This window comes from Giraffa tippelskirchi, chromosome 9 (assembly GCF_054371585.1).
Source record: "Giraffa tippelskirchi isolate mGirTip1 chromosome 9, T2T-mGirTip1v1.2.pri, whole genome shotgun sequence".
Taxonomy (NCBI): domain Eukaryota; kingdom Metazoa; phylum Chordata; class Mammalia; order Artiodactyla; family Giraffidae; genus Giraffa; species Giraffa tippelskirchi.
The window spans coordinates 82049816-82063090 of NC_137283.1; the positions used below are offsets into that span (position 1 = coordinate 82049816).

General features: G+C 37.5%; 1 protein-coding gene across 6 annotated transcripts in view; it reads left to right on the top strand.

The window, feature by feature from the left end:
- CD109 (CD109 molecule) overlaps positions 1 to 13275 on the top strand; it is a 198790-nt gene that overhangs the window by 10017 nt on the left and 175498 nt on the right. For all 6 annotated transcript variants that reach the window (XR_014065411.1, XR_014065410.1, XR_014065412.1 and 3 more), the window contains one exon: positions 3380 to 3465. The gene's annotated coding sequence lies outside the window, so the exon portion shown is untranslated. The remainder of the gene's footprint in view (positions 1 to 3379; positions 3466 to 13275) is intronic.

The window sequence follows — 13275 nt, forward strand, 5'->3', positions numbered from 1 at the left end:
TGTGGAGATTCCTCAAAAAACTGGAAATAGAACTGCCATATGACCCAGCAATCCCACTGCTGGGCATACACACTGAGGAAACCAGAATTGAAAGAGACGCGTGTACCCCAATGTTCATCACAGCACTGTTTACAATAGCCAGGACATGGAAGCAACCTAGATGTCCATCAGCAGACGAATGGATAAGGAAGCTGTGGTACATATACACAATGGAATATTACTCAGCCATTAAAAAGAATACATTTGAATCGGTTCTATTGAGATGGATGAAACTGGAGCCCATTATACAGAATGAAGTAAGAAAACACCAATACAGTATACTAATGCGTATATATGGAATTTGAGAGATGGTAACGATAACCCTATATGCGAGACAGAATAAGAGATACAGATGCATAGAACAGTCTTATGGACTCTGAGGGAGAAGGTGAGGATGGGATGTTCTGGGAGAATAGCATTGAAACATGTATATTATCATATGTGAAACAGAACACCATTCCAGGTTCAATGCATGAGACGAATGCTCAGGGCTGGGGCAATGGGATGACCCAGAGGGATGGGATGGGGAGGGAGGTGGGAGGGGGGTTCAGGAAGGGGAACACATGTAAACCCATGGCTGATTCATGTCAATGTATGGCAAAAACCACTACAATATTGTAAAGTAATTAGCCCCCAACTAAAATAAATAAATTTATTAAAAAAAATAAAAAATAAAATGTACCTTGAAGAAAATATGTATTAATTACTGTGCAAGGGAAGTACAAATATTTTTCTAACAATTATGAATTAGAGGACGTTTTTAATGTATATTTTCTAGAGAACCAGTGGTATATGATTAATGTATTCCAGAGGATGAGTGATCATATTTTTAGAAAGGAATTTCAAAAACGAACAGTCTGGACATATTTTCCCATATCCTGTTTCCTTCATGCAGCTGTACTGACAGATGTTCTCAGGCAATGATCAAAATGTACACAAAGTAAGGCAGGTAAATGTGAATAGTTTTTTGTTATGTTTATGTGACAGCATGCACTCAATTATTTTTATAGCAGGGTTTAAATTTTCTTAGTGCTTTACAACCTAACAATTGGGTAATTATTGTAATTTACCCACAGATATGTGGTTATTATAACCATTTAAAAGAGGGGAACTAATGCATGACAACTGAATGAAGTAAATTGTCCAAGGTCAGTGAGAGGCACTATGGCAATTTAGATGTATTGCCTTTTCTAGAATTCAGATCCCTTAGGATGGTGGTGCTTTTTCATAATTTTCTTTATTTTTGACACCTCCTTTGTTATCTTTGCATCTTAAAACTTTTGAGTACAATTTTGCTTACTCTTGGAAGTCATTTCAGTGATAGGTATATAATATGTAAAGTTAGTCGTTGACTATAAATTATATGACATTTTCTTTGTCAGCTTCTTTTCTTTTACTTGCTGTGTGGATGCTGAAAAAGCAGCCACTTGAAAAAGAGACATAAATAATTTTGCTTCTGGGAAAATCCTGGAAAAGACTGATATGTAACATTTAAATATACTGAAAAATTTAGAAGATATGTTGTGGTTTTATCTCTTTGACTTTAGGGAATTTAAAATAAGTCAGTTTTTGCAAATGTGAATTATCAGTGAAGCAGATAGTGAATCAGCTGGGAAAATCACATAAGAAGCACAAGAAACAGAATGACCTTCAGAAATAAGCTGAAAGTGCATGTAAAGCAACTTAAAATTGAATGACTCAGGCAGATTAGAAGATTAAGGCTCAAATTTGTTCTTCTAACTAGTATGTGAAACCACAGTGCTGTTGAGTCAGCTCTTCCTGATAATCCTTTTTGGTCAGAATTCTCTCCACATATACATTCACATTTTCTGACTAGTGAAGGATATACTGGATTAGAAACTAATTGTTACTTTGTAACAGGAAAAATAATCTGAGAAAATGGGATCTGGATATTAAAAACTGTTACAGCATCCCTATAACCTACCAATGAACACAACAGCACCTTATTTTTCTTTATATAAACTTATATAAAAGTTTATATAAATTCAGTCATATTTAAGATGACACATGTGAGTTTGCTACTTTTTTAAAAAGGGCTATGATTAACACTTTCATAGAGGAATAGCTGAATTTTCATTTTTTAGGTATTTTTTAACCTCTATTTCTTCTTTACTGTTGAATTACAGTTTGATGTTTTACAAGTAAAAAATTGATGAATATTTCCTCTTAGGAAATTTACCACATTTTCCCTTTTTTTTTTTGGTCATTGATTAGTCTGGTGTCTGACTAAATGATATCCCTTTTTAGTTAATCTGTCTAATCTAGTTAATCTGTCTTTTCCTTCTAGTTCCTTTCAGTATCTTTTTTTGACTCGGTGCTCTTTTGGTTCACTATTATGCATCTAAGTGTGGATTCATTATTTATCTTGCTTCCAATTTGTTAAGCTTTCTGAATTTGTACATTGAAACATATATTACCACGTGTGAAGTAGACAGCTAGTGGGAAGTTGCTGTTTAACTCAGGGAGCTCAGCTTAGAGCTCTGTGATGACTTAGGGGTGATGTGGGGGTGGTAAGTGTATACTTACGGCTGATATGTTGTTCTATGGCAGAAGTCAACACAACATTATAAAGCAATTATCCTCCAGTTAAAAATCAATTAAAAAAAATCTGAGCAATTCCCAGTATTCATGAAAGACATAAACTTGCAAATTTAGCCATTCTTTTTAATAGGACACATTTATACTTATTTTCTTTACCAGTAATTTAAGTAAAAAGAAAAATGCAGTTATGTTGAGATTATCTTTCTAATTGAGTATATCAGGAATAAAAATCACAATCTTACAAATCATTAGCTATAATGCTAATAAATCAGAATCTTAAATTTAATCCTTTCTATTAAAAAACAAATTCATCAGAACTGGTTATATCAATTGATGAAATAATTCTAGTCTCTATCAATAGACCTCTTTTTGTTTAAACAATCACCAAAGGACAAAAATTCAAACAATAACAGCAGCTGAGGCAAAACCGAAACTCAGAGTTTTCATGATTGATTAACCCCTTCAACTCAAACAAAAACCAACAACAAGACATACAGTTAATAATGCTATGTGGTAGCATCATTACATATAAAGAAAAGCAGTCAAACTAGGTCACAGTTTTAACATACAAGATGTGTCTATAAAATAAGCAGATTGTGTGAAGGAGTGAAGAATTAGTTCTTCATAGAGTTTTACAAAGAAACATTCCAAAAGTATTTTGAGAGAACTGGAGAAAAGGTATTTAACCTGTTAAAACTTGCATGATATATTTCATTAATTTGTGTTTATAATCTCAGTAGTCTACTGCTGGATTGTCACACTACTGTCTCTCATGCAGCTTACAGCTGACAGCTTAGCCACAGTGATGTCAACAGAGGTGGACCCCACACATCCGTTTTCATGGAGAAGAGCGTGAGTGAACTGGTAAGGGAGACTCTGTCTTTTATTGGGACTACAAGGTGGGCCGTGGGGAGGGCTTTTATCTGAGGCAGGCACTTCTTTACCACTGAGCCACCAGGGAAGCCCCTACTTAGGCATAGGAATGAGTTAATTAAATGTTTTGATGCAGATTTAAAGAAATGAATGCTATCCTACCTTGTGGAGCTTGGAAGGGACTTTCAATGATAGCTTCAGTTGTGTCTTAGAGTCATTGTTGGCTTTTTTCTGATTGCTTAGGCAAGGGAATGTATACATTGAATGCTATGATGCAAGTTAAGGAAATTACTTTACTTTTGGATTAGACTGCCAATACATTAAACTTGAAAAGGAATTCCAGTTACTACCTAAGACCCAGTCATCCCCCCACAGTCCCCCAGCCCATGTTCTAATCTGCTTTGTTATGCCCTTTAGTCATGCTGGGAAAGGTTGAAGGCAGAAGGAGAAGATGGAGGCAGAGGATGAGATGGTTGGATAGTATCACTGACTGAAAACTCCAGGAGACAGTGAAGGAGACGGGAGCCTGGTGTGCTTCAGTCCGTGAGGTCACAAGGAGTTGGTCATGATTTAGCGACAGAATGACGACGTGAGGGAAACGGATCAGCACAATCCTTAAAAAACATTTCAAAATATGTGCCTTAGCATAAACTTTCCATTATGAAAAATTTCAACATGCCCGAATGTGGAGAGAATAGAATAATACACTACTATTGACAAGTAATTTGATTCTGATGACTACCAATATTTTGCCAAGTTTGTTTCATCTACCTCCCATTCAACTAACTTGTGTCTCCCTGTCCCCCATTACTCTATAACCATCACCAGACTATTTGAAACCAATTATCAGGCATCATTTCCTACATTTCAGGTAAAAGGTTAAAAATGATCGTGCCATTATTACACTAAAATCACAATGCGTGCATGCTAAGTCACTTCAGTCATGTCTGACTCTTTGCAACCTTATGGACTGTAGCCCGCCAGGGTCCTCTGTGCTTGGGATTCTCCAGGCGAGAATACTAGAGTGGGTTGCCGCGCCCTCCTCCAGGGGATCTTTCTGAATCAGGGATTGAACCTGCATCTCTTATGTCTCCTGCATTGGCAAGCGGGTTCTTTACCACTAGCGCCACCTGGGAAGCTCCAAAGCATAATATTCCAATAATAATATCATCTAATACTTATTCATATTAAAATTCTCCCAGTTGTCTCAAAGATGTCTTTTTACTGAATAGGTTCAATTAAAATTGGTTTTATCCATAGATCAGTGGAATAGAATAGACAGCCCAGAAATAAACCCATGCATCTATGGTCAATTAATCTATGATAAAGGAGGCACGAATATACAATGGAGAAAAGACAGCCTCTTTAATTAGTGGTGCTGGGAAAGCTGTACAGTTGCATGGAAATCAATGAAATTAGAACACAACCTCACACCATACACGAAAATGAACACAAACTTGTTTAAAGACCTAAATGTAAGACATGACACCATTAAATTCCTGGAGGAGAACATGGGCAGAATACTCTTTGACATAAATCGTAGCAATATTTTTTTGAATGAGTTTCCCAAGGCAAAAAAAAAAAAAAAGAAAGACAAACAAATGGGACCTAATCAAAGTTAAAAGGCTTTTTGTAGCAAAGGAAACCAAAAAAATGAAATAACCTATGGAGTGGGGGAAAGTATTTGCAGACGATACAATAGACAATGGGTTAAGATCCAGAATATAAAAGAACTCATACAATTCAGTATCAAAAAACAACTTGATCAGAAAATAGGCAGAAGATCTAAATAGACATTTTCCCCAAAGAAGACATAGAGATGGCTAATAGACACATTAAAATATGCTCATTATGATTAGTTATTAGAGAAATGCAAATCAAAACCACAGTGAGGTATCAGTCATCTCACACTAATTAGTATGGCTATCATCAAAAAATGTACAAATACTATAAGACTTCCCTGGTGGTCCAGTGGTTAAGACTCTGTGATTTCAGAACCTTGGGCCTAAGTTCAATCCCTGGTTGGGAACTGAGATCCTGTAAGCCACACTAAACTTTTTTTTGAAAATTGGAAAAGAGAAAAGGTACAATGCCATGTTGTTTCAGAAACATGGATGGACCTAGACATTGTCATACTGAGTGAAGTAAGTCAAAGACAATTATCATACGATATCACTTATATGTGAAATCTAAAAAAAATGATACAAATGAACCTATTTGCAATCAGAAATAGAGTCACAGATATAGGAATCAACTTATAGTTACCAAGGGGGATACATGGGGGGAGGGATAAATTTGGAGACTGGGATTAACATACACACACTATTATATGTAAAATAGTTAACTAATAAAACCTACTGTATAGCACAAGGAACTCTACTCAACACTCTGTAATGACCTACACTGGAATAGAATCTAAAAAAAAAGAGTGGATATATGTGTAACTATTCACTTTGCTATACAGCAGAAATTAACACAACATTTTAGATCAACTATACTCCAATAAAAATTAATTTTAATAAAGTCTATAAATAAAATGGAACTTCCCTGGTGGTCCAAGTGTTGGGTCTCCAAGTTTTCACTGCTGAAGGCCCGAGTTCAATCCCTGGTTGGGGAATTAAGATCCTGCAAGCCATGCAGTGCAGCCAACAAAAAAAAGTCTACAAATAATAAATGCTGGAGAGGGCATGGAGAAAAGGGAATACTCCCACACTGTTGGTGGGAATGTAATTTGTGCAGACAGTATGGAAAACAGTATGGAATTTCCTTAAAAAGCTAAAAATAGAGCTACCATATGATCCAGCATTGCTGCTCCTGGATATATATCTGGAAAACAAAAAATCTATTTAGAAAAGATAGGTGCACCCTGGTGTTCAGAGCAGCACTGTTTGCAACAGCCAAGATATGGAAGCAACCCGAGTGCCCATCAACATTTAACATACATAAAATGGAATATCATTCAGCCAAAAGGAGGAATGAAATATTGCCATTTACGGCAACATGGATGGACCCAGATAACATTATGCTTAGGGAAATAAGTCAGAGAAAGACAATACTCCATGACATCAATTGTATGTGGAATATAAAAATGATACAAAATATTATTTAATAATATTAAAAATAATACAAATGAATCTATGGACAAAACAGAAACAGACTCACAGACATAAAGAACAAACTTATGGCTACCAAGTAGGATTGGGATGGAGAGGTGGGGAGGCACAAATTAGGAGGATGAGATTAATAGCTACTATACATAAAACAGATAAGCATCAAAGATTTACTGTTTGTAGCACACGGAATTATACCCAATATTTTTTAATAACCTATAATGAAATAAATTTACAAAAAAGTTGAATCAGTATGTTGTATACCTGAAACTAACACCGTATTGTAAATCAACTATATTTAATTAAAAAAATTAAATTTAATTAACTTAAAAAATAAAAATTGGTTCTTTCTTTTATTTAAAAAGTTAATAGATTTTATTTCTTAGAGCATTTTTAGGTTTACAGAAAAATTGAAGGAATTCATGGATAGCTCCCTTACTTGCTCCCTCATGCCCAGTTTCCCCTGTTATTAACACTGGTGCATTGATGTGGTGCATTTGTTACAATTGATGAACCAATAATGATGTATTAGTATTAACTAAAGTTCATAGTCTACCTTAGGGTTCACTCTTAGTACTGTGCAGGTCTATGGGTTTTGTCAAATTATAATGTCATATATCCACCATTACAGTATCACGTAGAATAATTTCTCTGCCCTAAAATTCCCTTGTGCTCTATACATCTCTTCCTCCCTACTCTCTCCCAAGTCTTTTGTAACCAATGATCTTTTTATTGTTTCCATAATTTTTCCTTTTTCACATAGTTAGAATCATATAATATGCAGCCTCTTCATCCTGGCTACTTTCACTTAGCAATAAGCAATCACACATTTAAGGCTCCTTCATGTCTTTTCATGACTTGATAATGGATTTCTTTGTATTGGTGAATGCCATTGCATGGTATGGCTTTGTTTATCCATCTACCTATTGAGGGACATCTTGGACATCTTGCTTCCAGGTTTTGGTAATTATGCATAAAGCTGCTGTATATTATTACATGCAGGTTTTTGTGTGGACTTAAGTTTTCCATTCATTTGGATAAAATCCTCAGAGCATGATTCTTGGATCACATGGTAAGATGTGATGTGATTCAGTTTTGTAAGAAAGCACCGAACAACAGAAAACCCTCTGCATCCTCACCAGCACTAAACTAGAGTTCCAGTTGTTTCACATCCTTCCCAGCATTTGGTGGTGTCTAGAGTGCCCTGGAGTTTAGTCATTCTAATAGGTGTGTAGTGCTGTCTCGTTGTTTAGATTTGCAACTCTTTAATGACATAGGATGTTGAGCATTCCAAGTCTCTTTTAATCTGTAATAGCTTTATACCTTTCTGTTCCCCTTGCCATGCCATTTATCTGTTAAAGAAACCAGGCCATTTATTTTGTAGAATTTTCACATTCTGACAGATTCATGATGTGTAAAGTACATGCTTTTTGACAGAAGTTTAGTATCATCTTCGTGTTTGAAGGAGAACACACAAGTAAGAACCTATTGGATGGAAAGACCTTAAGATACTGCTGTGCTTGGTTGCTCCATCGTGTCTGACTCTGCAACCTCGTGGGCTCTGCAACCAGAGGACCACCAGGCTCCTTCGTCCATGGAATTTCCCAGGCAAGAATGCTGGAGCGGCTTGCCATTTCCTTCTCCAGGGGATCTCCCTGATCCAGGGATCAAACCTGGCTCTCTTGCATCTCTTGTGTTGTCAGGCGGACTCTTTACCACTGTGCCTAGATTATACTATATTTTATATTATTAACAGTCCAATTTAGTATTACAATACAATACAATATTACAATTTACAATTACAATTACAATATTACAATTTAGTATTACAATACAATACAATACAATTACAATACAATACAATACAATACAATACAATACAATTACAATTTACAATTACAATTACAATATTACAATTTAGTATTACAATACAATACAATACAATTTAGTATTTTAAAATATATTGCCTACAAGGGATAGACATCTCTTGTGTTGTCAGGCGGACTCTTTACCACTGTGCCTAGATTATACTATATTTTATATTATTAACAGTCCAATTTAGTATTGCAATACAATACAATACAATATTACAATTTACAATTACAATTACAATATTACAATTTAGTATTACAATACAATACAATACAATACAATACAATGTCAATTTACAATTACAATTACAATATTACAATTTAGTATTACAATACAATACAATACAATTTAGTATTTTAAAATATATTGCCTACAAGGGATAGACAGGCATTATGTTCTTTTGGAATTCCTCACACATTTCAGATGACAGATTTGTTTTTCTTTTTTTGTAAATTTGTCTGATTTCACATTAACTGATAGGGTTAAAAAAACCTCTGGCCAATGTGGAGTTAAGTCTTTTTAGTTCTTTTCAATAGACTTTTAGTGCACATTAAAAAAAAAGTTGAAAATATAACTTTCTACAATTGCTGTAGGCTAAGTGTACATTTTGGAGAAGCCGTGTTGTAACTCCCTTCAGGAATAATGGGAGCACAAAGGAAATGTCTGATTCACAATCAGTTCAAGGGGGTTCCATCAGAGCATCTTACTTTCTCGTCTACAGTTGATATCTTGGCCATGATAGTTCCTGTTCCTTGAAGCAATAATTTCTCTTGACAGTTTTTTCTAAATGAAGGCTCTACTACTCTATAGTTTATTACGCTTTAATTTCTGCGTTTTAAATGGCAACGTGGAAAGTATTATCGGTGTTGTTGGTGATCTGTGGACTGATGCACAGACAGATTCAAAATTGAGTTATTAAGCAGTCTTTTTTTTTTAAGATTTCTGTATTTATTTTTGGCTATGCTCGGTCTTCGTTGCTGCGTGTGGGCTTTCTCTAGTTGCTGTGCGTGAGCTTCTCATTGCGGTGGTGTCTCGTTGTGGAACATGGACTCTAGGAACACGGGCTTCAGTCGTGATGCATGGGCTTAATTGCTCCGTGGCATGTGCAGTCTTTCCGGAGCAGTTATCAAACTCGTGTCTCCTGCATTGGCAAGCAGATTCTCCACCACTGGACCATCAGGGAAGCCCAAGAAGCAGACTTCTTGAGTTTTTTAAAAATACACATCTTATTTGTTTGGAAGCAACAAACTACTTTAAAAAAATAAGGATTTCCTTTAGTGAACACCTTAAAATATATAACGTATATTGTTATTGCTAAAGTTCCCATGTCATATATATTTTGGGGGATTGACGAATTTTTATCGAGATGTCTAGTATTTCTGTGGAAACTGTCCTTCAGTCTAGGCACACCGGCTGGTGGTGCACTTCAGACCCGTTCCTACACAGAGCGGGTCTCTCATTTTTTCTGTATAATTTTATTTATTTATTTGTTTTTGGTTGTGCTGGGTCTTTGTTGCTGTGTGGGCTTTTCTCCAGCTGCAGTGAGCAGGGGCTAATCTCTAGATGCAGTGCATGGACTACTCATTGTGGCGGCTTCTCTCGTTGCAGAACACAGGCTCGAGCGTGCAGGCTCAGTAGTTGCGGTGCATGGGCCCAGTTTCCCCACGTGTGGAATCCTCCCAGACCAGGGGTCGAACCCATGTCCCCTGCACTGGCAAGTGTATTCTTTACCACTGGACCACCAGGGAAGTCCATGTCATGGAGTTTTGAGTTGGTGATGCCTTTTGACTGTGTATACGCTAGAGGTGAAGCTGTGAATTGGCCATGAGAGGTCCCTGTGATGGATGGCTTTGCTGTACAACAACAGTCCCCCACCTTTTTGGCAGTAGGAACCAGTTTTGTGGAAGACAGTTTCCCACAGACTGGGTTGGGAGGGTGGTTTTGGGATGATTTAAATGCACTACATTTATTGTGTACTTTATTCATGTTATTATTACATCAGCTCAGATCATCAGGTATTAGATCCCAGAGGTTGGGGATCCCTGATGTATGGGACTTCAGATTTAGAGCCGGGCCTGGTATTGTTACTCAGCACTACTCCAGGGTCTGCCTGGTGGTGGCTGCTTCTGGAGATACCCGAGGTTGGGAGATCCCTCAAGTCTACACTGAGAACTGGGGTGTTGACCCACGGCAACCTCTTTTCACAGCGAACTTCTCAGTACAACAGAAGCTGCATAGAATAAGTAATGTCGTCCTACTTTTGGATCTTGGAGAGTCTGTTTTCCAGGAGTACAAGCGGAAGGTATTTTTGGCACTGAGCTGAGGTCACCTCCAATTTTTAGTTAGGGAAATTGAAATTCTTTTGTCCATGGTGTTGTCTATAGTGATGAATACAAGGCTATCCACCATCTGGGTGGAAATCCTAAAATCCCCGTGGTCTCATCCTCCTGTCCTTCCTCACATTTCACGTGACTAACTGTTGTAAGCGGAGGCTGTTGATGGTCCATTTCACTAAATGTTGAAGCAGGTGACATTAAAACGCTTGTCTTAGGTAGACTCCTAATTATAGAACAAATGTAAGAATTACATCTAAGAATTTTTCTCAGTAATTATTTTGTCATTGTCATATTGTTACATGAATGTTTACTTCTCTCTCCTCCTTGGTTTGACCCAGGAAGCATTTATTCCCAGGCACAGAAAAAGATCAGGTTCTAGAGTCTGGATCATGTGGAGACACCAGTAACACGTTGCATCGCTTGTTATGACCAGTAGGTGGCAGGCTGATGTAGAATGACAGTGCCCTGGGAAACTGGGCAGCATTCAGCATCTGGCTTTTTCTCTGGTCAGAGCGGCAAGCAGGCTTTTCCAAGATTCAGAACGCAAGCTGGATGCATTCAACCATCTGTCACCTTTTGGGCCTGTCACCCAGTTGCCTTTTTCTCCTTATTTCTTCTTTTAGACCTTCAAACACAAAAGACTAAGCATCCTATTCCAGGTAATAGAGTTATTTCCATACTATTGTAATGTGACCCAAGGGCCCCCTTATATAGATGCCTAGAACTCAGGGGGGCCACACTCTAAAAGTTTGAGTCCTGCAATGAAAATTAAAAAAACACCAAAGAACCCAGAAGTGGGTGATGGGACTTTATAAAAAGAAGGGTTTATTAACTACCATCCTTAGAGAGACACTATAACTCAACAAAAGTACCTCGTTTTTCAGTGTTTATGAGAAGTCAAAGAGTTCCAGTCTAAATTGGCTTCCAGGAGTCCACTGCTGGTGGGGAGCCAGGTCTTTTCTCTTTCACTGTATTTTTTTTTTTTCTCCTGCTCTGAAGTGGTTTTGCCTACCGACACTCAGTGTCTCAATCAAAACAAAGCCACTTTGTCCCCATTTTTCTTCAGATTGGACAAAGTCTAGTTTTTGTCCAAAGCCATCTGCGTTAAATGACTTCCGTGGAGTAGAGGTGCCTCTGACACCCGAATTCCTCCTGAGCTTAGGCTGCCTTCCCCTCCCCGGCCCCGGCTGTGGTTCCAGGGCTAGCTTGTGTCCTTGTTCAGAATTGCAGCTCTTCCTTGTTAGCTCTATCCCCACGTTACTGATTAGACTGCACTACTGCCACCCAAACTTCTTGCCTGTTCTTAATCTGTTTCAAGACTGATGCTGTCACCATCAAGCCAGTTAAACTCATTTTCATGTCCCTAGGGTTGCTTGATGGAAACTAATCATAATTGTCCCTCAGTGTCCACTGGGGATTGGTTCCAGGTGCCCCTATACAAAAATCTAGGGATGTCCTTATATAAAATGGTGTAATATCCTTCCTTACATATGTTAAAACACCTTTAGACTACTTACAATATCTAATACTATGTATATACTATGTAAATAGTTGTAGTGAAAGTGTTAGTCGTTCAGTCATGTTTGACTCTTTGCCACCCCATGGACTGGAGCCCACCAGGCTCCTCTGTTCATGGAATTCCCCAGGTAAGAATACTGGAGTGGGTAGCCGTTCCCTTCTTCAGGGGATCTTCCTGACGCAGGGATCAAACCCAGGTCTTCTGCATTGCAGGCAGATTCTTTACAGTCTTTCCTGGTGGTTCACCAGGGAAGCCCTAAATAGTTGTAAGTACCAATATAATTCCTATGTAAGTAGTTACCAGTTCCTGGTAAACTCATGTTTTGCGCTTTGGAACTTTCTGGAAAATTCAAGTATTTTCAATCTGTGGTTGGCTAAATATGTGGGTACAGAACTTGCAGATATGGAGGGCCAACTTAAAAAAAATTTAATTGAAATGTACTTGATTTACAATGTTGTGTTAGTTTCAGGTGTATGGCGGACCAACTTTTAATACAAAATTCAAGAGATTATACAGATAAACTCTTGGAACTAGTAAGAGTTCAGCAGAGATGGTGAATATAAGATCAATATGCAAAAATTAACTGTATTTTTTATACCATCAATAACCCCTTGGGGGGTCTTCTCTGGTGGCTCAGTAGTAAAGCATCTGCCTACCAATGCAGGAAGCTCAGGTTCGATCCCTGAGTCAGGAAGATCCCCTGGAGAAAGAAATGGCAAACCACTCCAGTATTCTTGCCTGGGAAATCCCACGGACAGAGAAGACTGGCAGGCAATAGTCCATGGGGTCACAAAGAGTCTGACATGACTGAGTGACTAAACAACTACAATACAATCCCTTAGGTAATGCAATTTAGATACATCATTTGCAATAATATCAAGGACTATAAATCTGACAAGTGTTATGCAGACCTTTATTGAGAAAAAGTATAAAATGTCATTGTAGCAAAATAATAACATAGATG